Source organism: Schistocerca gregaria, chromosome 8 (genome assembly GCF_023897955.1).
Source record: "Schistocerca gregaria isolate iqSchGreg1 chromosome 8, iqSchGreg1.2, whole genome shotgun sequence".
Taxonomy (NCBI): domain Eukaryota; kingdom Metazoa; phylum Arthropoda; class Insecta; order Orthoptera; family Acrididae; genus Schistocerca; species Schistocerca gregaria.
In genome coordinates this window covers 479,300,860-479,326,552 of record NC_064927.1, presented here as the reverse complement: position 1 = coordinate 479,326,552, position 25,693 = coordinate 479,300,860, and the positions used below count along the sequence as shown (strand labels likewise).

Genomic DNA, 25,693 nt, shown 5'->3' with positions numbered 1-25,693 from the left:
GGAAGATTTGTCTGATGTGAAACAAAACGACCATTCACGTTGGTGTGTAGAATGTATGAGTGTGTAGAGTGTATGAGTGTGACTTTCTGAAAAATGTCATGCACACAATTCCGAAGAGTGCAAGCGCTGAAAAAACCGAGAATTATCGCACGTCCAGCTTAACAGCACATGCATCAAAGTTTCTGACGGAAGAATGGAAAAGAAAATTGAGGATGTGTTACATGACGATCAGTTTGGCTGTAGGAAAGGTAAAGGCGCCAGAGAGGCAATTCTGACGTATCGGTTGACAATGAAAGCAAACTAAAGAAAAAAATGGTTCAATTGGCTCTGAGCACTATAGAACTTAACATCTGAGGTCATCAATCCCCTAGAACTTATAACTACGTAAACCTAACTAATCACACACATCCATGCCCGAGGCAGGATTCGAATCTGTGACCGTAGTGGTCGCACAGTTCCAAACTGAAGGGCAAGCTAAAGAAAGATGAAGACAGTTTCGTAGGGTTTGCCGAAGAGGAAAAGGCGTTCGATAATGTAAAATGGTGCAAGATATTCGAAATTCTGAGAAACATAGGGGTAAGCTACAGGGGGACATGGGTAATATGAAACGTGTAATAGAGACAAGAGGGAATAGTAAGATTTGACGACCAAGAACGAAGCACTTGATTAAAAAGTGTGTAAGATAGGGATGTAGTATTTCGCCCCTACTGTCCAATACGTACATCGAAGAAGCAATGATGGAACTAAAAAAGATAGGTTCACGAGTGGGGTTAAAACTCAGGGTGAAAGGATATCAATGAAACGATTCTCTAGTGACGTTGCTATCCCGAGTGAAAGTGAAGAATAAGATGATCTGCTGAATGGAATGAACAGAGTAATGAGTAAAGAATATGGATTGATAGTAAATCAAAGAAAGACGAAAGCAGTGAGTAGTATCAGAAATGCGAACAGCGAGGAACTTAATATGAGGATTGATGGTCAAGAAGCAGATCAAGTTAAGAAATTTTGCTTTCTAGTCAGCAAAATAACCCATGACGGACGGAGCAAGGAGCACAGCAAAAGCAGACTAGCAATGGCAAAGAGGGCTTTCCTGGCCAAGAAAAGTCTGCTAGTATCCATCATAGACCTTAATGTGAGTAAGAAATTTCGGAGAATGTGCGTTTGGAGCACAGCATTGTATGGTAGTGAAACGTGGACCGTGGGAAAACTGGAACAGAAGAGTTAGAAGCATTTGAGATGTGGTGCTGCAGACAATGTCGAAAATTAGGTGGACGGATAATGTAAGCAATGAGGAGGATCTGCGCAGAATCGGAGTGTAAATAATATGTGGATAACAGTGCCAAAACGAACGGACAGGTTTATAGGATATTTGTTAAGACATTAGGGAATGGATTCCATGGTACTAGAGGGAGCTGTAGAGCACAAAAACTGTTGAGGAAAGCAGATATTGGAACACATCCAACGAATAACGGAGGACATATGTTGCATAGTGCTACTCTGAGATGAAGAGGTTGCCACAGGAGAGGCATTCGTGGCGGGCCGCATCAGATCAGTCAGAAGTCTGATCAATCAAACAAAAAAAGAAACCGAAGTCGACGATTCACCTTCACTACCAGTCCTCACACACTCGTTCCATTTCGTATCGCTTTGCAATGCTATGTCCAGATATTTAATCTTCGTGACTGTGTCAAGCAGGAGGTGCTGTATCCAAATATTATGGGTTTGTTTTTCCCACTCATCCGTATTAACTTACATTTTTCCACACTTAGAGCTTGTTTCCTTTCATCATACCCACTACAAATTTTTTCTATCTACTGTCATGTTAGAGTCAATCATCTTAGACACGTCCCGGTACAACACAGAACCATCAGCAAAGAACCACAGATTGCCGGCCTCCCTGCCTGCCAGATTATTTATCTGTATACGAAACAACAGCTTCCCTGGGGCATTCCTGATGATACCCTTGTCTCTGATGAACACTCGTCGTCGAGGACAGCATACTGGGTTTTATCCCGTAAGCAGTCTTCGAGCCACTCCCATATCCGGGAACATATTCCGTATGCTCGTATCTTCGTTAACAATCTGCATTGCGGTAACGTGTCAATTGCTGTTCTGAAATCCATAAATATAGATTCTGCTTGTTGCCCTTCATCCATAAAAGGGCAAGCTGAGTTTGACACAAGCGATGCTTTCTAAGACCGTACTGATTCGTGAACATGGGCCTTCTCTTCTCAAGGAAATGTAATGAATTCGATTTCAGAACAGATTGTACAATTTTTCAGCAACCGATGTTAAGAACATTGGTCTGTAAGTTTGCTAGTCAGTCCTCTTATCCTTCGGGGAGACACTCGGAAAATCCGCGATTGGCGCAGCATCCGACCTCGTGAAAAACTCATACATGTCTGACTACAGGTGTTACACAAAAATGCGGAAACTCTGCGAGAAATGCATGGTTGATCACAAATGTGGATTCTAGCCGAGTCTACAGGTTGCGCTGCTGTATTTGACCACGAGCAGAACCTGTGCAGTGACCTGAATATGTCGCAAGTGTCAGTCGTACTGAGAATGATCCTTAGACGCCAGAAAGTCATCTGGCCCAGACGGTATCCTCGTAAGATTTTATGTTGACTGTGCTACAAATATAGCACCATTCTTATCCGTCATCTATCAGAGATCATTGGAACAGCGGAAAGTTCCACGAGACTGGAAGAAGGCCCAGGTCATAGCAATCTATAAAGAGGGTAGAAAATCGGATGCACATGAGTACCGGCCAATTTCACTGACATCGATTTGTTGTAGAATCATGGAACATATTTTGTGTTCAGACATAATGACCTTTCTAGACACTGAGAAGCTCATCTGCAGAAACCAGCGCGGTTTTAGGAAACAGCGGTCATGTGAGACACAGCTGGCCCTCTTTGTGCATGATATGCAACAGGCTCTAGATACCGGCTCCCAGCCTGATGCCATATTTCTCGACTTTCCAAAGGCGTACGACTCAGTTCCGCACTGTCGATTGCTACACAAAATGCGCGCTTACGGTCTATCCAATGACATATGCGGTTGGATAGAAGTTTTCTAGCAGACAGGGAGCAGTATGTCGTCCTGAACGGGGTAACTTCAACAGAAACAAGAGTAACTTCATGTGTGCCCCAGGGCAGCGTAATAGTTCCGCTGCTTTTTACGATTTACATAAACGATCTGGTTGATTGTATTGACAGCGGCCTTGGACTTTTTGCCTATGATGTTGTAGTCTACAGGAAAGTAGTATCACACGAAAGTTTTGAACAAATCAATGAAGATTTGTAGAAAATATATGTGTGGTGTAATGACTGGCAGTTATCTCTCAATACTAGTAAGTGTAATCTACTGCTTGTAACAAGGCGAAAATCCCCATTAATGTATGAGTACAAAATAAACGATAAGTCTTTGGAAGCGGTAACATCAGTCAAGTATCCAGGTGTGACTATTCGAAATTATCTCAAATGGGGTCATCAGATTACACAAGTAACGGGTAATGTGAACTCTAGATTGCGATTTATTGGTAGAATCCTGAAGCGATGCAGTCCTTCAACAAAGGAAATAGCTTACAATACGTTAGTTCGTCCAGTTGGGACTGATTCAAGAGATTGAGAAGGTCCAAAGAAGAGCGGCAAGATTCGTGACTGGTACATTTAGCCATCGCGAGAGCGTTACAAGTCTCTCAGAGAAAGTTATAAGTGGGATACACTTGCACATAGTCGACGCGCTAAACAAAAGGGGCTGCTCACTAAATTCCGAAATCCATTCTTCACCAAGGATATAGAGTGGATATTATTACCACCAACTTTCAGATAGCGTCATGATCATAATTCAAAGATAAAGGAAATAAGAGCTCGTACTGAGGCGTTCAGACAGTCAGTTATCCCTCGCGCGATCCGCAAGTGGAACAGAGGGGAGGAATATGACTTTGTCGCGAATTGTACCCTCCGCTACACACCGCTTGCTGGCTAGCGGAGTATATATGTAGACGTAGATGTAGAAAAGTGTTTTGTCTGGTCGTGAGTGCACTGCGTCGAACTTAAGTAAACTTGAACCTGAGCACGTTGTTGGTGCTCGTACTGCTGGTGCGTTCGTAATCCAGCGAGCCTAAGTGTTTGGGGTTCAAAGAGGCAACGTATCGAAGTTCTATACCGCAGCCAGGGAAAGCAGAAAATAATCATCCGCTAAGTCACAACGCGGCCGACCTTACGCTCCCGGACCGAAACATGGCGGGTGCTCGGTGATGATGTGGTCAGCCACATTGTGCTGTTCTACGTCTACATCTACATCCATACTCCGCAAGCCACCTGACGGTGTGTGGCGGAGGGTACCTTGAGTACCTCTATCCGTGGGAGCCATGGTTACTTTGCAAGGTCTCATTACTACCAAGCATTACGTGACCATTTTCGCTCATCAGGTCCATCCCATGGTACAGTGTTTGTTCCCCAGTGATGATGCTGTAGTCCAAGACTACAGGGCTCTTGTTCACAAACCTCACATCGTGCAGGTTTGGTTTTCTGGGCGAGTAGATGATTTTTCGCATGTCCCCTGGCCACGATAATCACCAGATCTCAGTATTATTGACGACTTGCGGTCTGCTTTGGAGGGAAAGGTACATGATCGCTATCCAGCTCTAGTATCGTTACCTGAACTTCCCTCTTTTTTACAGTAGGAGTGATATAAGATTGCGCTGTAAACCACGCAGGGCCTCTATTTATCCATTCCGAGACCATTAGAAGCTGTTTTGCCTGCCAAAGATTTTCCTACGCCGTATTAGGCGTGGAAATGTGTTGCGTTTTTGGTGTCTCCATGTTTTGGCCACCCTCTGTAATATGTATATCGGTATATAATGCTAATTCTTAGTGGAAATCTATTGCAGTGCTCTCTAGATGTGTCGTGGACAGCAAGAGAATAGAAACACAGACAACGTACAGACTTGTTGCTACGATCTACATATTTTTAGTGGACATTTTTGGGCTGTATTGATTGCTACCTTGAATATCCCGCCGTTAATCGCCGCATAGATTCTGTTACACAATGCACCTCACATTCCTATTCTCTTTAATGTTCTATGTCAGTTATGTTAATATACATGATGAAATGCCGTATAAAAATCTTGACATGGTAGCCAAACTCACTTTAGCAGTGTTGAAGAAAATGAGGAGGTACTGAATAGGATTGGGGGGAAGAGACGTTTGTGGCACAACTTGACTAGAAGAAGGGATCGATTGGTAGGACATGTTCTGAGGCATCAAGGGATCACCAATTTAGTATTGGAGGGCGGCGTGGAGGGTAAAAATCGTAGAGGGAGACCAAGAGATGAATACACTAAGCAGATTCAGAAGAATGTAGGTAGCAGTAGGTACTGGGAGATGAAGAAGCTTGCACAGGATAGAGTAGCATGGAGAGCTGCATCAAACCAGTCTCAGGACTGAAGACCACAACAACAACAACAAGAAAACGCTGTCCTTGATGTTAGTTATTGGGGTAAATATAGCTCTACGAGTGCCTATCTAAGTTTGGTATATGACAGGATGTATACGATGTGTGCCTGACCGTAGAAGGCGATGAAGTGCTGCCATTGTAGTTACTTCACTCTTACCCCCAAGCAAAGATAAAGAAGTATAGCCCAGATCTGGCTGTCCTCACTAGAAGATCGCCGGGAACGGCACGCACATTAAACAACACGAGCACATCTGTTTCATGTGTATTGTGTACTATTAGTTAAATATGAGAAAGGACAACTCAGGACTGCAAATCCTGCCTAAGTATTACAGTTTTCCCAGCAAATTCGTAAACAAACAACAATTTCTCTGAAATAGCCATTTATGTAACACAATAAAAACCTGTAATACAACGAAGCATATTTCATAGCAATGTCCAAATTTAATAGATAACTATTCTGATAATTCAGTTGTCGCTCTTCATACCTGTTAGAACACTGTAAGCGTTTTCAAACATACTTTTCGAAATTGTCAGAAATCTTCTGTGAGAGATAAAGTATATAATTTCTAATACCTTAAATAAAACAATTTCCAAAATAAAACATCTAACTGTAAAACTTTATTTCAAAACTAATTTCATTGAAAATAAGATCTCGCAGCCAAAAGTTCTGGTTTTACCTATTATTTTAAATGCCAACATTTTCTTTGGCTAAAGTCATTGTTGCAAAGATCTTGTATCTCACGACTACATAAACGCTTTCTCTGGCCAGCAGAACATGTAAGAACAAAACGTAACTGTGAGAATAAATTTGATTGAACAGTAAATGAGACAGATTACAACAAACTAGTTTCGTGTGATTTGACCTTCTCATCAATTATGACATTGTTACAGACTTAACAAATGTTACTCTCCTTAATTAACATCGGATACGCCACTCACAACATTTTAAAACGTTGTTACAAAGTCATAAAATGTTACTCTCATTAATTAACATCGAGATACTTCTCTCATAACATTTTAGGCTATTTATTTATCATTTGATTTTCACAGACATTAAATGTAGATGAAATGTATTGTGGTACGCAACAAATACAAGCTACTGTTGTACGCTGATGACAGCTTCTGTTTTTCACGACAGTTCATTATCAGCTTTGCAGATTACTCACTAGATGGCGTGAACGTTTTATGCTGATATTTCGTGCTCATGTAGTGCTTTACTGTTTACATTTGTAACTAGAGGTCTTATAACATTTTTAAATATCAGTGTAACAAAACAAAATAAAAATTATGGGGCTGTGTGCGGTAGATGTGCTACCGCTTGCAGAATAACATACGTTGGAAGGTCAAGAACTAGACAATGGTATAGGGCAGTTGAACGTTCCATGGTAGCCACAACATAAAAGAATGTAGCATGTTTAAATATACCAATTTGTCGCCATTCACTGTAATAACCCAGTAATGATAATTAGACGGAATGTCTGGGAACATGCTGTTTGAATAAATAAACAAAAAAGTCGCAACCGGGGCTATGGAAGCATTTATTCAGTATATTACTGAATTACTTCGGTTGAAGACCCTCAGAATTATCATCAATATAAACAAACTTTTGTTTAAAACTCTTCTGCATAACATCAGCCCCGCCGATATATTATGACACGAAAAGGGAGGTTCTGTGTTTCTTTATCACGTAGTGAAATGGCTAACAGGGGCTGTCCACTATTCAACCAACAACTGTGTAGCGACCAAAGCAGTACCTGAAAGTAAATTTTCGACTACCTGTGTGGCAAGTGCTGCAAACAGCAAACGTCATTCCCTGATATCTTAATGTATGTGCTATCATTCTGTCCATTCTTATTGTTTCTGTTTTCCACATTTCCCTTCTCTGGAAGATTCTTACGTGAACGTCCTCATTTGTTATCCTGTCAGTACCTTTAATTTTCAGCTTCCCTCTGTAACTTCTTGTCACTAAAGCTTCGACACTCCACTATTCCGAGTCCCTGCAGTCCAATATTCGTTTCTATACAACGCCGTGTTGCTGACGTTGATTTTTAGAGATTTATTTCTCAAATTCAGGTCACGTCTGATGCTCGTAAACTTCTCTTTTTTCTGGTGATACTTTGCTTCTTATAGCGCCCTTGCTTAGTCAGTCACTAATGTGGATAACTTGCCTCATATTACAGCAACGGGTTCCATCACCCCATAAGAATTATCCGTAAATACATTTGCTCGTATACAACCTGTTCTCCCTACATCTCTCTATTTCGCACACAGTGTGTTCACTTCATTATTTTTGACTTCCTGGACGAGATGAAATCATATGCAGTTGTCGATGTTTCCAGCCGAATTACTTCTCCCAAAATGCCCAACTTGCACTCGTAAATTCTGAAGAATCTACGCACAGCGGATTCCTGCAGCAGAATCCTCCGCTAAGACCTTGTATCTCGTGAATTGCCTGTAGAAGAAATAGTTTAGAGTACAGTGATTCTGTTTGTCTTAAGACTCACGAACCTTTGTAAGATAGAGAATGATACTATGTGGAAACTTTGTTTTAAAGACAATTTCGTTTTAATTTTATTTCAGTGCAAAACTCTTCTTGCAGCCGCAGTAAACTGGAGGCCTCGACTGAAGATGGAAATTCTACCGACGACTGAATTTGTTATGAGAGATTGTCCTGGAAGGAAGCAGGACTATCTGTCGTGTATCTCTTTAGTTCCTTGTTTGTAAAACTGGCAAACTCACAATTTTCTGTTGATGCTAGTGGGTGGAGTGGTAATAAGAGGAAAATGTTGATTTTCACAACTAGACTACTCATTGTTTTGGTGTATGCAAGGTGCAGATGTCTGGTTATTAAAATCAAATGTAGGTACCACACGCAGTGGCTAAGTCTGCTGGGATAACGCCTGGATTACTCTAACTGATTTTGTGTTGTCACGATATTCACACCTTAAATGTGACGTCAGTTCTAACACCAAGCTTAAGTACTCGTGGAGTTGGTGCGACTCACATGGCCGATATGCCTGTTACTTCGTGACTCTCTGCATAGACGTGTGTAATTGTGTCTGGTGAGTGAAAGTAGCATCTGGCGGTGTATACGGAGCCTCCCCATGGCGTCCGAATCGTGGCAGAGGATACTTCTCACCGCACAACATGTTAGGATTTCTTACCATCCCATCAGAGAAAGGGCTGCAGGAAGTATGACGACATAAACGCCTCTGTACGCACGTCTTGCCAGCTCCGACGGAGGGGCAAGCAGGGGATCATGGTTTATTCCTAGATTCCTCACATAGTACCGGGCCTGGAAACTTCCTAGGAGGCTTTCACGGAATAGTTGGTTTCTATCTCGAGGCGATTTCTCCAACATCTCTGCGATACTATTCCACCAACCAATAAGACTTGTGAAGATTCGTGCTAGCATTCTTTGCACACATTCTATATTTCCCGTTAGCCCCTCTTGCCGTAGATCTCACACGATTGAGCAATATTCTGTTGATTGGTTGCTTGATTTGGGAGAGGGGATCAAACAGCGAGGTCTTCGGTCTCATCTTGTTAGCAAAGGATGGGGGACCAAGTCGGCCGTTCAGAGGAACCATCCCGGCATTTGCCAGAAGCAATTTACTGGAATCACGGGGAACGTAAATCAGGATGTCAGAACGCGGGTTTGAACTGTCGTGATCCCGAATTTCTCTGGGTTGGTGCTTCCTAGCGTTTTTGTTTTTCACCCTCATATTTAGGTTGCTATTGGTGTATTTATTGATTATAGTTTTATTTGTTTGCTTTTCACTGTTGGTATTTGATTTTACGTATTGTCACTTTGGCATTCGGAGATATAACATGTGATCAAAAGTATTCGGACACCCCAAAAACATACAGTTTTCATATTAGGTGCATTGTGCTGCCACCTACTGCCAGGTACTCCATATCAGCGACCTCAGTAGTCATTAAACATCGTGAGAGAGCAGAATGGGCCGCTCCGTGGAACTCACAGCCTTCGAACGTGGTCGGGTGATTGGGTGTCACTTGTGTCATACGTCTGTACGCGAGATTTACACACTCGTAAACATCCTTAGGTCCGCTGTTTCCAAGGTGACAGTGAAGTGGAAACGTTGAAGGGACGCGTTCAGCACAAAAACGTACAGGCCGACCTCGTCTGCTGACTGACAGTGATTGCCGACAGTTGTAGAGGCTCGTACTGTGTAATAGGCAGACATCTATCCAGAGCATCACACAGGATTTCCAAACTGCATCAGGCTCCACTGCAAGTACTATGGCAGTTAGGCTGGAGGTGTCATAAGCCATACATCACGTCGGTAAATGCCAGACGTCGCCTCGCTTGGTGTAAGGAGCGTAACCACTGGACGTTTGAATAGTGGAAAAACGTTGTGTGGAGTGACGAAACACGGTACACAATCTGGCGATCCGATGGCAGGTTATGGTTATGTCTAATGCCCGGTGAACTTCATCTGCCAGCGTGTGTAGTGCCAACAGTAAAATTCGGAGGCTTTGGTGTTATGGTGCGGTCAAGTTTTTAATGGAGGGGATTCGCACAGCGTGGTTTTTTGCGTGGCACTATCACAGCATAGGGCTATAGTGATGTTTTAAGCACCTTCTTGCTTCCCTTGTTGAAGAACAATGCGGAGATGGCGATTGCAGTTTTCATTACGTACGAGCACATGTTTATAATGCGCGACCTGTGGCGGAGTGGTTACACGACAATAACATCCCTGTAATGGACTGACCTACACAGAGCCCTGACCCGAATCTTATACAACACCTTTGGGATATTTTGGAACGCCGACTTCGTACCAGGCCTCACCGACCGACACAGATACATCTGCTCAGTGCACCACTCCGTGAAGAGTCAGATGCAATTCCCCAAGAAACCTTCCAGCATCTGACTGAATGTGAGCCTGCCAGAGTGGAAACTGCCATCAAGGCTAAGGGTGGGCCAACACCACATTGAATTCCAGCATTACCGATGGAGGGTGCCACGAACTTGTAAGTTATTTTCAGCTATGTGTCCAGATACTTTTGATCACATAGGGTAGTAGGTGGAGCTATGGATACTAGAAAATGGCGTGCCAAGTGGAAAAATCGGAGCACTTCCGATATATTCTTCGGTTTGAGTTCAATAGAAGGGTCACAATAGCATAAGAAACCAGAAACATTTGCACCATGTTTGGGAATAATGCCTTGGACGGAGCATGGCATGAAAACGGTTTTCTCATATTAGCGAGGATCCCTCAGACATTAGTGACTCTCCGTGTTCAAAAATAGTCAAGGAGAATATATTGTTGATGACCCAAGTCTATGTTACGAGTGTCTCTTGTATTTATTAAACTTACGGAGAAACGCTAGAACCTAGGCACCAACCTCATAGTACGGCTCGCACGAGTGCTGTGTACCGAAACGGCTTTGTAGAGAAATTGTATCTGCCAAGTGAATCGAGACTTGCAACTGCTTTACCGGTGACTGAGTTAATGTTATTATCCCATATATATGCGTTCACTGATTCCATTTGTGACTCGCTGATGGTGTAGTTATGGAATATTACCTTACCTCGTTTTGTGAAGTACACAATTTTACATTTCTGAACACTGTGTTCCAACATACCTCCAAGGAGCATGTCTCGAGTTAGTTCTACATCCTTCAATGATTCGCCCTCCAGAATAGCGTGCAATGTTCAGTCAAATGCTTCTCAATGATTATCTATCCAGAATAGCGTGGTATGTTCAGTCAAATGCTTTTGGAAAGTTAAGAAATACTGAACCTACCTGACTGCGTCTATTGGCAGCTTTCTAGATGTCTTGTGTTGGCTTACGCTTGACTGATATTTTCGGAATCCATGGTGGCTGGTATGGAAGTCATTTATTAAAGTACCACGTTACGTGTGAGTTCAGAATATCTTCTAAGATTCTATAACAGATGGACGATAGTTTTGTCTTTTACATGTGTTACCCTTACCGTAGTCCGACTAATCTACGCATTCTTTCAACTAATCGGCACATTTCTTCGGTCGACAATTCTACAGTACGTTACCGTTGGAAAGGTGTAATGTACTATCATGAGCAAAAGAATCCGAAAGACCGGAATTGTGATCCGCCTGATTTGCATGCAACCAACATAACGTAGCGGTCTACCAGGTCCTCTAATCGCTTTGCCGTAAGTCGTTCGACTATACAAAATGGATACCACGAGAGACCACTACACAACACTATTCTTTAAGGCAATCAGTGCGATGCAACATCACACCATGATACTGCAAAAACTGGAAAAACACGTAATTAGTGATGATTAGTCCCTAACGCTTGCACAGGTCACAATGATTTCCAAAAGCGTTACCATCTCATTACAATCTGAAACAACTAACTATGGCACATAAACTATGTAGCAATCCTTAAACAAAGTAAATGTTTGCATGGGCAACATATTTAATATCTGTTACGAATAGTCAACAATAACGATGGGTACCGTTATTTCTAGTGAAACATGCGAGCATCTCACTACTGGTGAGCAAGCAGTTGATACTTAAAGTCTATTTATGGATGGAAAACTGCGACAGTACGTGCCGGGTTCGCTTTCGGCGCAAGCAAAACAAATTGTACCCTCATCTCATATTGATACACCTCGCTGCTGGTAAATAAATTCGATTTCTAACATCTGATTTTACTTAGTTAACAATTCGATAACCTACTGGGTAGAAAATCCCGTCACAACATTTGAAAACACAGCATTCCTATTTTCAGCACATGCATACTTGGTTACTTGTGAAGGAGAGTATATTAAAAGTCTTTCGTGGTTAGTTAACAGGGCGATAATGGTTTTGATGTAGTGTAAATAATTTCGTCATTTCGTTTCAAGTTCAGATGTGTTAACTAATACTAGTGAAAACATTTATATTTAACGTCTCTTTACGGCTAGTCAGCATTGATGATTGTTGGCTTGATCAGGTCCCGGGCAGGTGCAAAAGTATATTTTAGTTAGTAGTGGCTACGTCTGCTGGGTTTCTCTACAGATCCAGAACAAAAAATTTCGTCATGTCATTTATAGGTTCTAACATGTAGGCAAATAATTAGTACAGCGACGTTACTGATTATACTCGATTAATATTGCGGTTTCTATAGAGCTTTTACCGCTGTTTGTCTCGTTTTCTTTAACTAGTTCCTTAAATGACCAGTTTCTGCAAAAACCAAACGTCGCTGGGACATTTAGCAGGTGCGGGAAAACCTTATACAGAGGAAAAATACTTCGAACTGCCATACAACTTTATCAGTCCTGGCATTGTCTCAGAATATGTTGCTCATGCAAACATTTACTTTGTTTAAGGATTGCTTCATAGTTTATGTGCCATAGTTAGTTGTTTCAGATTGAAATGAGATGGTAACGCTTTTGGAAATCATTGTAACCTGTGCAAGCGTTAGGGACTAACTCATCTCTAATTATGTGTTCTTCCAGTTTTTGCAGTATCATGGTGTGATGTTGCATCGCACTGATTGCCTTAAAGAACAGTGTTGTGTAGTGGTCTCTCGTGGTATCCATTTTGTATAGTTGAACGACTTACGGCAAAGCGATTAGAGGACCTGTTAGACAGCTACGTTATGTTGGTTGCATGCAAATCAGGCGGATCACAATTCAGGTTGTTCGGATAATTCTGCGCATGACAATATAATCCTACAAGGATCCCCTGGGCCCGGGAAAGTAGTTCGTTTTAAGGATTTCATATGTTTTTCAACACGAACCACACTAATGGTAGAAATGTGAGGCGAGATTTACAAGGTTTCAGTACTCCTGGATTTTCTATCGTAAAGTCGAGTGCATGAAAATACCGACAGGATCTGAAAGTGGTATAAGTGGAGTAGCATTAATTATGAATATTAAGAGAGGGCAAGCAGTGAGTTACTGTGAATAGTTCAGTTACAGGGTTGCTCTCATTAGAACCGAGAGCAAACCAACACCTGAATCCATAGTTCAGGTGTATATGTCGAAATTGTAAGCAGAAGATGAAGAGCTAGAAAAAGTATATGCGGATATTGAACGGGTAATTTAGTACGTAAAATGATACGAATAATCTAATAGTTATGGGGCATTGGAATGCGGTTGTAGGGGAAAGAGTAGGAGAAAGGGTTACGGGAGAATATGGGTTTGGCAATAGGAATGAGAGAGGAGAAAGACTAATTTAGTTCTGAAATAAATTTCAGATGCTAATGGTGAATACTGTGTTCAAGAATCACAGACGAGGTGGCGTTTTTGGAAATGGATGGAATATAACAGGAAGATTTCAGTTAGATTACATTTTGGTCGCCGGCGGCGGTGGTCTCGTGGTTCTAGGCGCGCAGTCCGGAACCGTGCGACTGCTCCGGTAGCAGGTTCGAATCCTGCCTCGGGCATGGATGTGTGTGATGTCCTTAGGTTAGTTAGGTTTAAGTAGTTCTAAGTTCTAGGGGACTGATGACCACAGCAGTTGAGTCCCATAGTGCTCAGAGACATTTGAACCATTTTTTTTAACATTTTGGTCAGGCAGAGATTTCAAACTCAGATATTGGATTGTAAGGCGTACCCAGGCTTACGCAGATGAAGACTCAGTTCGCAATTTAGTAATGATGCAGAATAGGCTGAAGTTTAAGAGACTAGTCAGAGAGAGTCAATGCGCAAAGAAGTGGGATACGAAAGTACTATGGAATGAAAAGATACGCTTGAACTTCTCTGAGACTCAAAATACTGTGGTAATGAATAGTTCAGTAGGCAGTTCAGTTGAAGAGGAATGGACATCTCTGAAAAGGGTACTCACAGTTGTTGGAGAGAAAAACGTAGGCACAAGTAATATAGGTAACAGGTAGCAGAAGAAATCCTTCAGTTGGTCGACGAAAGAATTAAGTACAAAAATGTCCAGGGAAATTCAGGAGTACAAAAATGCAAGGCACTTAAGAACGAAACAAACAGAAAGGGCAGGTTAAGCTAAGCCGAAATTTCTACTGGAAAAATGTGACGAAATCGAAAAAGAAACGATTGTTGGAAGGACTGACTCAGCACACAGAAAAGTCGAAAGAGACTTCGGTGAAATTAAAAGGAGGGGTGGTAACAATATTAGTTCAAATAGAGTGCAGACTGACTTTCATTGTTAAACGCAGAGAAGAGAGCAGATAGGTGGCAAGAGTGCACTGAGGGCCTCTATGAGGTGGAGGACTTAGCTGGTGACATGATAGAGGAAGGCACTGGAGTCGGTGGGGAAGAGGTAAGAGAGCCAGTATTAGAACCAGAATTTGGATAATCTGTGGAAGGCACAAAATAAAATATGGCAGAAGGGATAGATAACATTCCACTGTAAATTCTAAACCCATTGGCGGAAGTGGAATGATAACGGTTACTCACTTTGGCGTGTAGTACTTGTGACACTGGCGATATACCATCAGACTTTCGAATAAGATCATCCACACAATTCCCAAGACTGGAAAAGCCAACAAGTGCAAGAGTTATCGCACAATCAGCTTAAGAGGGCTTGCATCCATGCTGCCGACAAGAATAGTATACAGAAGAATGGAAAATAAAATTGAGGATCTGTTAGATGATGATCAGTTTGGCTTTAGGAAAGGTAAATGCGATGAAGACGCAATTCTGATGTTGCGCTTGATAATGGACGCAAGATTGAAGAAAAATTGTGAGAGAAATCGGGGGTACGCTACGGGGAAGGAACAATGTCTACAGGAACTAAGAGGGAGCAGTATCGCTGTAAACTCAAGAAGGAAGTGCTCAAATTAAAAAGTATGTAAGGTAGGTATGTAGTCTTTCGTTCCTACTGTTCAATCTGTGCTTCAAAGAATTAATGACGGAAATAAAAGAAATGCTCAATAGTGGAATTAAATTTCAAAGTGAAAGTACATCAATGATAAGATTCATTGATGACATTGCTATTCTCATTGTAAGTGAAGAAGAATTACAAGATCTGTTGAACGGAATGAGCAGTCTAATGAGTGCAGAATATGGATTAAGAATAAACTGAAGAAAGGCGAAAGAAGCAGCAAAACTGAGAACAGCGACAAAGTTAACATCTGGATTGTTGATCACGAAGAAGATGAAGTCAAGGAATTTTGCTACCTGGTTAGTAAGATAACCCATGACGGACAGAGCAAGGAGGACGTAAAAAGCTGACTAGCAATGGCAAAAATAGCAGTTCTGGCCAAGAGAAATCTGTTAGTATGAAATATCGGTCTCGATTAGAGGTCTGAGAATGTATGTTTGGAGCATATAGTTGTATGGTAGTGAAAAATGGACAGTGGGAAAACTTGAACTATATGGGAAGCACCGACAGAAATAATGGACGAGGTGTAAGAACATCTGTTAATATATCAGGGAATAACTTACACGCCACTAGAGGGAGCTGTAGAAGCAGAAACTGTAGAGGAAGGCAGAGACTGCGTAATTAAGTAAGTAATTGAGGACGTAAGTTGCAAGTGCTATTCCCAAATGAAAAGGCTGCGACAGGAGAAGAATTCTCGGCGGGTCGCATCAACTATTCACAACACTGACTAAAAAAAAAAAAAGTTAGAAAACGAAGTTCAGAATTTCTATTTCGTTTTGCTACCTTACAAATCGTACCTTCCTGTCTTACTTCTGAGTGTCATGACACTAACTTTGATGTTACTGACAGCCTTTACGCGTGACGAGAATTTCTTTGTTTCTTGTGAGAAGTCGTTTGACATGGTTCTGCTGCCTTAATCATTGAATCCTCCACGCATTTGCCTTTTGTTAGAGAAACGCGTTTCATCCAGCATCCTACAGCCCCGTAATGTGTTTAACAACTGTTGTTTAGTAGTTGATGGTGCTTTCTTCACAGAAACTGTGTACGTGCAGGGTCCCCACCATCACGAAGTTGGCAGTTAGGTTCTTATATGTACCATATTAGCTATAATCTTGCGAGAAGAATAGAGACAAAGCAGTAAAAGAATATTGAGCCTTGGTCCGAGAGAAAATTATTATACCTAATTGTCTCTACATACGATCCCTCGATTCACTGTGATTATACAGTGCTTAAAACACCTGAGATGTGGCATCTTTCTGTGTGGCTGCATATCGTACTGGCTCTTCGAAGAGCCAGAAACGGAAATAAGAAATGAGGACCACATACCGAGAGAGGGATCTTGCGAAGGGAGCTGCTAGCAATGGATATTTGGGTAGAAGTACCTCGCTAAATGTCTCTGACTGCTCACAGACATACGAAAAGCTGCAAAATCCATGGAAGTTGAATGAAGGCATCGTTTTGCTGCAAGACAATGCCCGTCCGCATGTGGCGAATCAGACCAAAGATCTGATCACATCTTTTCGATGGGAAACTCTAGATCATCCTCCGTACAGCCCCGATCTTGCTCCCAGTGACTGCCATCTGTTCCTGTATTTGAAGAAACACCTGGCCGGTCAGCGTCTTCAAGACGATGACGAAGTCGAAACAGTGGTGATGCAGTGGTTAACAAATTAGGCGGCAGACTTGTATGAGAAGGGTATTCAAAAACTGGTACAACTTTATTACAAGTGCCTCAATATAGACGGAAATGATGTAGAAAAGTTAATTAAGGTATAGGCTTTCATGTAAAAACAAAATCATTGAGATATCTTAACACGTCTTACCGTTCAAAACGGTACTTACTTATAAAACACGCCTCGTAGTTTCCTGTCGTGGGTTGTGATTTTCTCTCTTTTCGAAGAATGCTACGCATCAAATGCACATACCCTCGGGAGGTATTTGATCAGCAGTGTGTAGATGGGGTGATTTAGGCCGGGGGTGACCTATTATGTATTGGAGGTGTCTTTAGTGTGATGTACAGTAAGTTGGACCCACTGATTTAGGTCACATTGAACATGAAACTGGATGACTATTTAAACTTCCTGGCAGATTAAAACTGTGCGCCGGAACGAGACTCGAACTAAGGACCTACGCCTTTCGCGGGTAAGTGCTCTACCAACTGAGCTACCCGAGAACGACTCACGCCCCGTCCTCACAACTTTACTTCCGCCAGTACCTCGGGGTGCCTATTAAATTTGTGTCGATGGTCAAGTGTTGCCTTTTGTTGTACGTCTTTATGATGTGTATTTAAATGAACCCGGTGTTGAAGGCTATTTCTATGAATCAATGGATTTACGTAGTGGGACATGCCAAAGGCAGCTCAAATAAACACGGTCAAAGTCAGGTATTTCATTTGAACTCATGCTAGCAAACGCAGCACCACAGTGTGACAAGCAAAGTCCTCTTAGCCCACATTAGAGATGGTGCTCAGTGTACAGCGGAGGCTTGTTGTCGCCCAGTGGACTGTGACGTCAGCACCCAAGAACGCTGACGCCAGAAATTCGCTCAGTGGCAAGTCCTAGCTGCAAGGCGCCAGTAGAGCGGAAGGCTGCCGCAATGCTTGCAAAGGATGACAGCCTCCGGTAGTGCATCTCACGCCTGCATATGTCGAAGTGTGGCGCCAAAGGCCCGCTCTGGTGTAGAAAGGCGAGGGGCTGTACCACTCGGATTTCGATCTGGTTCCCGTCAAGGTAGGAGACAGGCTGCTGCTGGAGTGCGCCGGGAGTGGCCAAACGCTAGAGAGACACCAAGTTGTGGAAGGTAGCCTCGGAGCCGGAAGACGGTGTCATGGAGGCAGAGGTCCTCCGCTGTGATATCTGCTTGCTGTTCTGTATAACCCCGGACTCTGGTCTATATCTCCCCCGTCGTGGTAATCACTGCCGGACTGCTAATGCCTTTCCTAATATTGACACTTATTTATGCAGGTTCACCGCCCATGTGTTGTACCAGTGCACGGATTGTAGCCACGTCCGGAATAATAAATCCGTGGGCCACTAGTGTAGTGGGCCGCAGGGGAGTGTCGTAGGACCGTTGCTATTCACAATATACATAAATGACCTTGTGGGTGACATTGGAAGTTCACTGAGGCTTTTTGCAGATGATGCTGTGGTGTACCGAGAGGTTATAACAATGGAAAATTGTACTGAAATGCAGGAGGATCTGCAGCGGATTGACGCTTGGTGCAGAGAATGGCAATTGAATCTCAATGTAGACAAGTGTAATGTGCTGCAAATACATAGAAAGAAAGCTCCCTTATCATCTAGCTACAATATAACAGGTCAGCACCTGGAACTAGTTAATTCCATAAATTATCTGGGAGTACGCATTAGGAGTGATTTAAAATGGAATGATCATATAAAGTTGATCGTCGGTAAAGCAGATGACAGACCGAGATTCATTGGAAGAATCCTAAGGAAATGCAATCCGAAAACAGAGGAAGTAGGTTACGGTATGCTTGTTTGCCCACTGCTTGAATACTGCTCACCGGTGTGGGATCCGTACCAGGAAGAGTTGATAGAAGAGATAGAGAAGATCCAACGGAGAGCAGCGCGCTTCGTTACAGGATCATTTAGTAATCGCGAAAGCGTTACGGAGATGCTAGATAAACTCCAGTGGAAGACTGTGCAGGAGAGACGCTCAGTAGCTCGGTACGGGCTTTTGTTGAAGTTTCGAGAACATACCTTCACCGATGAGTCAAGCAGTATATTGCTCCATTCTACGTAAATCTAGCGAAGAGACCATGAGGATAAAATCAGAGAGATTGGACCCCACACAGAGGCATACCGACAATTCTTCTTTCCACGAACAATCCGAGACTGGAATAGAAGGGAGAACCGGTACAGGTACTCAAGGTACCCTCCGCCACACACCGTCAGGTGGCTTGCGGAGTATGGATATAGATGTAGATGTAGATGAAGATGTAGAACTGCCTAAACCAGCCAGGATATAAGACAAAAAAAGGCGCATCGCCAAGAAAATCTGTGGATGTGATATGCACAAACAAATGATTACAATTTCAGAAAAACTAGGTGATTTGTTAACGAGAACGAGCTTCACAAATTGAGCGAGTCAATAAGGCGTTGTTTCACCTCTGGCCCTTTTGGAAGCAAGTAGTTGTCTTGGCATTGATTGACAAAGCTGTTCGCTGTCCTCCTGAAGAATATCGTGCCAAATTCTGTCCAACTGGCGCGTTAGACAGTCAAAATCCCAATCTGAGTGGAGAATCCTGTCCATAATGCTACAAACCTTCTCAGTTTGGGAGAGATCGGGTGATCTTGCTGGCCAAGGAAGGGTTTGGCAAACACGAAGCATGGCAGTAGAAACGTACACCGTACGCAAGGTGGGCATTATCTTAAAGTACCCCTTGTGGGATGGTGCACGCAGGAAAGAAGTAGGTGCCCAGGTAGAATTATACAATAGAAATTTACTGCTATAAGCAACAAGAAGGCATGAACAAAAGAATATTGCTGTCCATGCATCAGCACGGCTTTAGGAAGCTTCGCTCCTGCGAAACGCAACACGCCCTTTTTTCACCATGGATGAAGGGTATCAGACGGATGCCATATTCCTAGACTTCCGGAAACCGTTTGTATCGGTGCCCCACTGCAGACTCCTAACTAAGATACGAGCATATGGGATTGGTTCCCAAATATGTGAGTGGCTCGCGGATTTCTTAAATAGAAGCCAGTACGTTATCCTTGGTGGTGGGTGTTCATCGGAGGTGTGGGTATCATTTGGAGTGCCTCAGGGAAGTGTGGTACGTCCGCTGTTGTTTTCTATCTACATCAATGATCTTTTGGATAGGTGGATAGCAATGTGCTGTTGTTTGCTGATGATGCTGTGGTGTACGGGAAGTGTGGTCGTTGAGTGACTGTAGGATACAAGATGACTTGGAAAGGAGTTGTGATTGGTGTAAAGAATGGCAGCTAACTCTAAATATAGATAAATGTAAATTAATGCAGATGAATAGGAAAAAGAATCCTGTAATGGTTGAATATTCCATTAGTAGTGTATTGCATGACACAGTAACGTCGATTAAATATTTGGGGGTAACATTGCAGAGCGATATGAAGTGGGACAAGCATGTAATGGCAGTTGAGGGGAAGGCGGATAGTCGTTTTCGGTTCATTCGTAGAATTTTGGGAAGATGTGGTTTATCTGTAAAGGAGACAGCTTATAAAACACTAATACGGCCTATTCTTGAGTACTGCTCGAACGTTTGGGATTCCTATCAGGTCGGATAGACGGAGGACATAGAAGCAATTCAGAGGCGGGTTGCTAGATTTGTTACTGGTAGGTTTGATAATCACGCGAGTGCTGCTGAAATGCTTCAGGAACTCGCGTGGGAGCCTCTGGAGGAAAGGAGGCGTCCTTTTGGTGAATCGGTATTGAGGAAATTTAGAGAACCAGCATTTGAGGCTGACTGCAGTACAGTTTTACTGCCGCCAACGTATATTTCGCGGAAAGACCACAAAGATAAGATAGATTAGGGCTCGTACAGAGGCATATAGGCAGTCATTTTTCCCTCGTTCTGTTTGGGAGTCAACAGGGAGAGGAGAAGCTAGTTGTGTTACGAGGTACCCTCCGCCCCGCACCGTATGGTGGATTGCGGAGTATGTATGGAGATATAGATTTCGTATGAAAAAAAAGAGAGAGACAGATCGTCCTGATCTAATATGAATAATTCTCAGTCGTTTAATACAGTGCTGAAAGGTTACTCTGCAAGGACAGAATCGGTCGCAGTCACTGCTGTTCTCTTGTTCCGGTAGCGGTGCATCGTAGACTCATCGTTTACTCAGAATCAGACTCGGCATCAGACTCGTTGGCCGACCGATGGAGAGTTGCAGGCGGCTGTCCTATGATGGCCTCCCTGGTGTACGGGTACCAGGTAGCGGCTGGCGTGACTTGGCTTCGCAGATGCGAAATAGTGCCGGCTGTGTCCGGAGGTAGTGGCGCCCATTTTACTGCTGCGTAAGGCGCAGTGAAGTCGCGTCCGCCGGCCTTGGTGGTCGTGCGGTTCTAGGCGCTGCAGTCCGGAACCGCGGGACTGCTACGGTCGCAGGTTCGAATCCTGCCTCGGGCATGGATGTGTGTGATGTCTTTAGGTTAGTTAGGTTTGAGTAGTTCTACGTTCTAGGGGACTGATGACGTAAGATGTTAAGTCCCATAGTGCTCAGAGCCATTTGAACCAAGTCGCGTCCTTGTAGGCGGCAACCCGCAGGACAGTTCTGTGTGGCGGGTATGCTGGGTCATCAGGTATCAGCCGTACAAGGTATATCTTGCTGAAATGTACACTACTGGCCATTACAATTGCTACAACAAGATGAAATGCAGATGATAAACGGGTATTCATTGGACCAATATATTATACTACAACTGACATGTGATTAGATGTTCACGCAATTTCGGTGCATAGATCATCAGAAATCAGTACACGGAACAACCGCCTCTGGCCGTAATAACGGCCTTTATACCCCTGGGTATTGAGTCAAACAGAGCTAGGATGGCGTGTACAGGTAAAACTGCCCATGCAGCTTCAATACGATACCACAGTTCACCAAGAGTAGTGACTGGCGTATTGTGACGAGCCAGTTGCTCGGACACCATTGACCAGACGTTTTCAATTGGTGAGAGATCGGGAGAATGTGTTGGCCAGGGCTGCAGTCGAACATTTTCTGTATCCAGAAAGGCCTATACATGACCTGCAACATGCGGTCGTACATTATCGTGCTGAAATGTAGGGTTTCGCAGAGAATGGGTGAAGGGTAGAGCCACGGGTCGTAACACATCTGAAATGTAACGTCCACTGTTCAAAGTGGCGTCAATGCGAACAAGAGGTGACCGAGACGTCTAACCAATGGCACCCCATACCATCACGCCTGGTGATACGCCAGTATGGCGTTGACGAATACACGTTTCCAATGTGCGTTTACTGCGATGTCGCCAAACACGGATGCGGCCATCATGATGCTCTAAAAAGAACCTGGATTCATCCGAATAACATCTTTTGCCATTCGTGCACATAGGTTCGTCGTTGAGTACACCATCGCATGTGCTCCTGTCAGTGATGCAGCTTCAAGGGTAACCGCATCCATAGTCTCCGAGCTGCTACAAACGATGTCGAAGTGTTCGTGCAGATGGATCTTGTCTTGCAAACGACCCCATCTGATGACTCAGGGATTGAGAGGTGGCTGCACAATCCGTTACAGCCATGCGGATAAGATGCTTGTCAGTGATACGAGGACGTTGGGATCTAGCACGGCTCTCTGCAATACTCTCCTGAACCCACCGATTCCATATTCTGCTGACAGTCATTGGATCTCGAGCAATGCTAGCAGCAATGTCACGATACGATAAACAGCAATCGTGATAGGCTACAATCCGACCTTTATCAAAGTCGGAAACGTGATGGTACGCATTTATCCTTCTTACACGAGGCATCACAACAACGTTTCACCAGGCAACGCCGGTCAACTGCTGTTTGTGTGTGAGAAATCCGTTGGAAACCTTCCTCATGTCAGCACGTTGTACGTGTCGCCACCGGCGCCAACCTTGTGTGAATGCTCTGAAGAGCTAATCATTTGCATATCACATCATCTTCTTCCTGTCGGTTAAATTTCACGACCGTAGCACGTCATCTTCTTGCTGTAGCAATTTTAATGGCCAGTAGTGTAATCCCTGAACGGCTTACCAAAAAGGGCAACAACATATGGCATATAATGTCGTGTGTGAGAAATCCGTTGAAAACCTTCCTCATGTCAGCACGTTGTACGTGTCGCCACCGGCGCCAACCTTGTGTGAATGCTCTGAAGAGCTAATCATTTGCATATCACATCATCTTCTTCCTGTCGGTTAAATTTCACGACCGTAGCACGTCATCTTATTGCTGTAGCAATTTTAATGGCCAGTAGTGTAATCCCTGAACGGCTTACCAAAAAGGGCAACAACATATGGCATATAATGTCGTCGACGTACCACTGTGCTAAAAAGCTGCCGCGAATGACAACCAGATGGGTCCTGCTATGAAAAGAAAAGCTGCCCCAAACCATCACCCCCGACTGTCGGGCCATTTAGCAGGCGACAGTCAGGATGTTAACCCGCCGCAGTCCGCGGCGCCTCGAGACAGTCTTAGGTTTGCCATCTCATTGACTAGATGCGTCCCACTTTGAACTGAGCCCCGATGATCAGCAAAGAATTGTCTGGAGACGCCCCAGTCAGTGGTGGGATACGAACCTTACTTTTGCCTCCCGTATGGTCCGACAACCACCAGTGATGGGCTGAGGTGCCATTTCGTTTCATAGCAGGACCCATCTGGTTGCCATCCCCGCCACTCGTACAGCACATTGGTGAATCGATGATATTCTGGAACATTATGGGCGGAGCCCTCCAACTAGCTCGGGATATCGACGCTATAACACACCAATTGGACAGAAGCTGGAACGATATCCCTCAGGACACCGAACAACTCTTCTTGATGCAATAATTCACCAACAGCCGTATGTATTGCAGAAATGTATTTTATTTTATGAACTTCTATGTGCTACCAGTTTCGGCATTACTTTGATGCCATTTTACGAATATGACGAGTGGGGCCTGAAGATGGCATCAATATAATGCCAAAACTGGTAGCACATAGAAGTTCATAAAATAAAATAAATTTTTACAATACCTACGGCTGTTGGTAAATTATTGCATCAAGAAGTTCATGCCAGCCGTCTTCCCACGATCCATAATGGAACAATGAAGATCCAACAACTCTGGAAATCAATGCCAAGCTGAATAACTGCTTGCATAAGCGCTAGTGGTGGACCAACGCGTTACTGGCTTGCTTAATCTCTGAAAATCTTTCTCTTGAATAAAGCACGCAATTTTTAATAATTTCTTTGACTGTACATGAATCACACGATTTTCGTCCGATTCGGATAATTCCTTCGCAGTGCGCCCTTTCTTTTCTTTCTCTTGTTACCTTTGACTGTGTAAGCACCGTTTGGTGATCGCAGCTGCTTATGGTTTCTGCACAGCTGCGGCTGAGCTGCTAGTTGCTGCAGAAACGACGAAAAAATAGTGACCTCTCTGCAGTATACTGCAGACACGCGCGAGTTCCAAGATGACGGCTACGGTATTCACACGACTGCACGTTTTTTCTGATTTGACGAACACTCGGGCACCGTACTGGACTTTGACTGATGCGCTAAATTACCCGATCTTAAACGCACAATAAATTACTAGGTCTATTTTATGCAGCGGATGAAACCTAGCAATCGACATCCACACAATTCAGTGTATTCACGGGAGGCCATCGTAGATTAAAAGTTCCTGGTGGTTGATTCCTGAAGAATCTTCTCGACTCTCACTTAATCTTGGCCATTATCTAGGTTAGAGGCGGTGACACACGGTATTACCGTAACGTTGCCTGTGACTGTTTTTTCTGATGCAAGTATGCAAGGAGGACTTCGACAGTGCCGCTGCCACTGTTGTATCTCGTGGAGAAAACGTGAGCATAAGAGGGGTTAGGGTACGTACATAGGAATATTGACTGTCAGTGTTAAAATACATTTTTACGTCATAAGCTGCCTTTACTGTTACTGTTTGCCTGCTCCGTTTTTTTTTTCTTTTTTTCTTGTAGGTAGTTCTTCTTAACAAACTTATACGTACGATTGGAGTTGAGCTCTGAATGACTTTCTTTACCTGTAAAATAGGTTTAATTATTCAACAATTACACTACTGAGCAATAGAATTGCTAGACCAAGAAGAAATGCAGATGATAAACGGCTATTCATTGGACAAATGTATTGTGCTGGAACTGACGTGTGATTACATTTTCACTCAATTTGGGTGCATAGATCCTGAGAAATCAGTACCCAGAACAAGCACCTCTGGCCGTAATAACGGCCTTGATACGCCTGGGCATTGAATCAAAGAGAGCAAACAGCTACAGCTGCTCATGCAGCTTCAACATGATACCACAGTTCATCAAGAGTAGTGACTGGCGTATTGTGACGAGCCAGTTGATCGGCCACCATTGACAAGACGTTTTCAGTTGGTGAGAGATCTGGAGAATGTGCTGGCCAGGGCAGCAGTCGAACATTTTCTGTATCCAGGAAGGCTCGTACAGGACAAGCAACATGCGGTCGTGCATTAATGTAGGGTTTCGCAGGGATCGAATGAAGGGTAGAGCCACGGGTCGTACATATCTGAAATTTAGCGTCCACTATTCAAAGTGCCGTCAATGCGAACAAGAGCTGACCGAGACGTGTAACCAATGGCACCCCATACCATCACGCCGGGTGATACGCCAGTATGGCGATGACGAATACACGCTTCCAATGTGCTTTCACCGCGATGTCACCAAACACGGATGCGACCTTCATGATGCTGTAAACAGAACCAGGATTC

At 43.5% G+C, this 25,693-nt stretch overlaps 1 protein-coding gene across 1 annotated transcript in view; it reads left to right on the top strand.

Moving 5' to 3' along the window:
* LOC126285349 (pacifastin-like protease inhibitor cvp4) overlaps positions 1-25,693 on the top strand; it is a 119,906-nt gene that overhangs the window by 89,636 nt on the left and 4,577 nt on the right. The window lies entirely within an intron of this gene.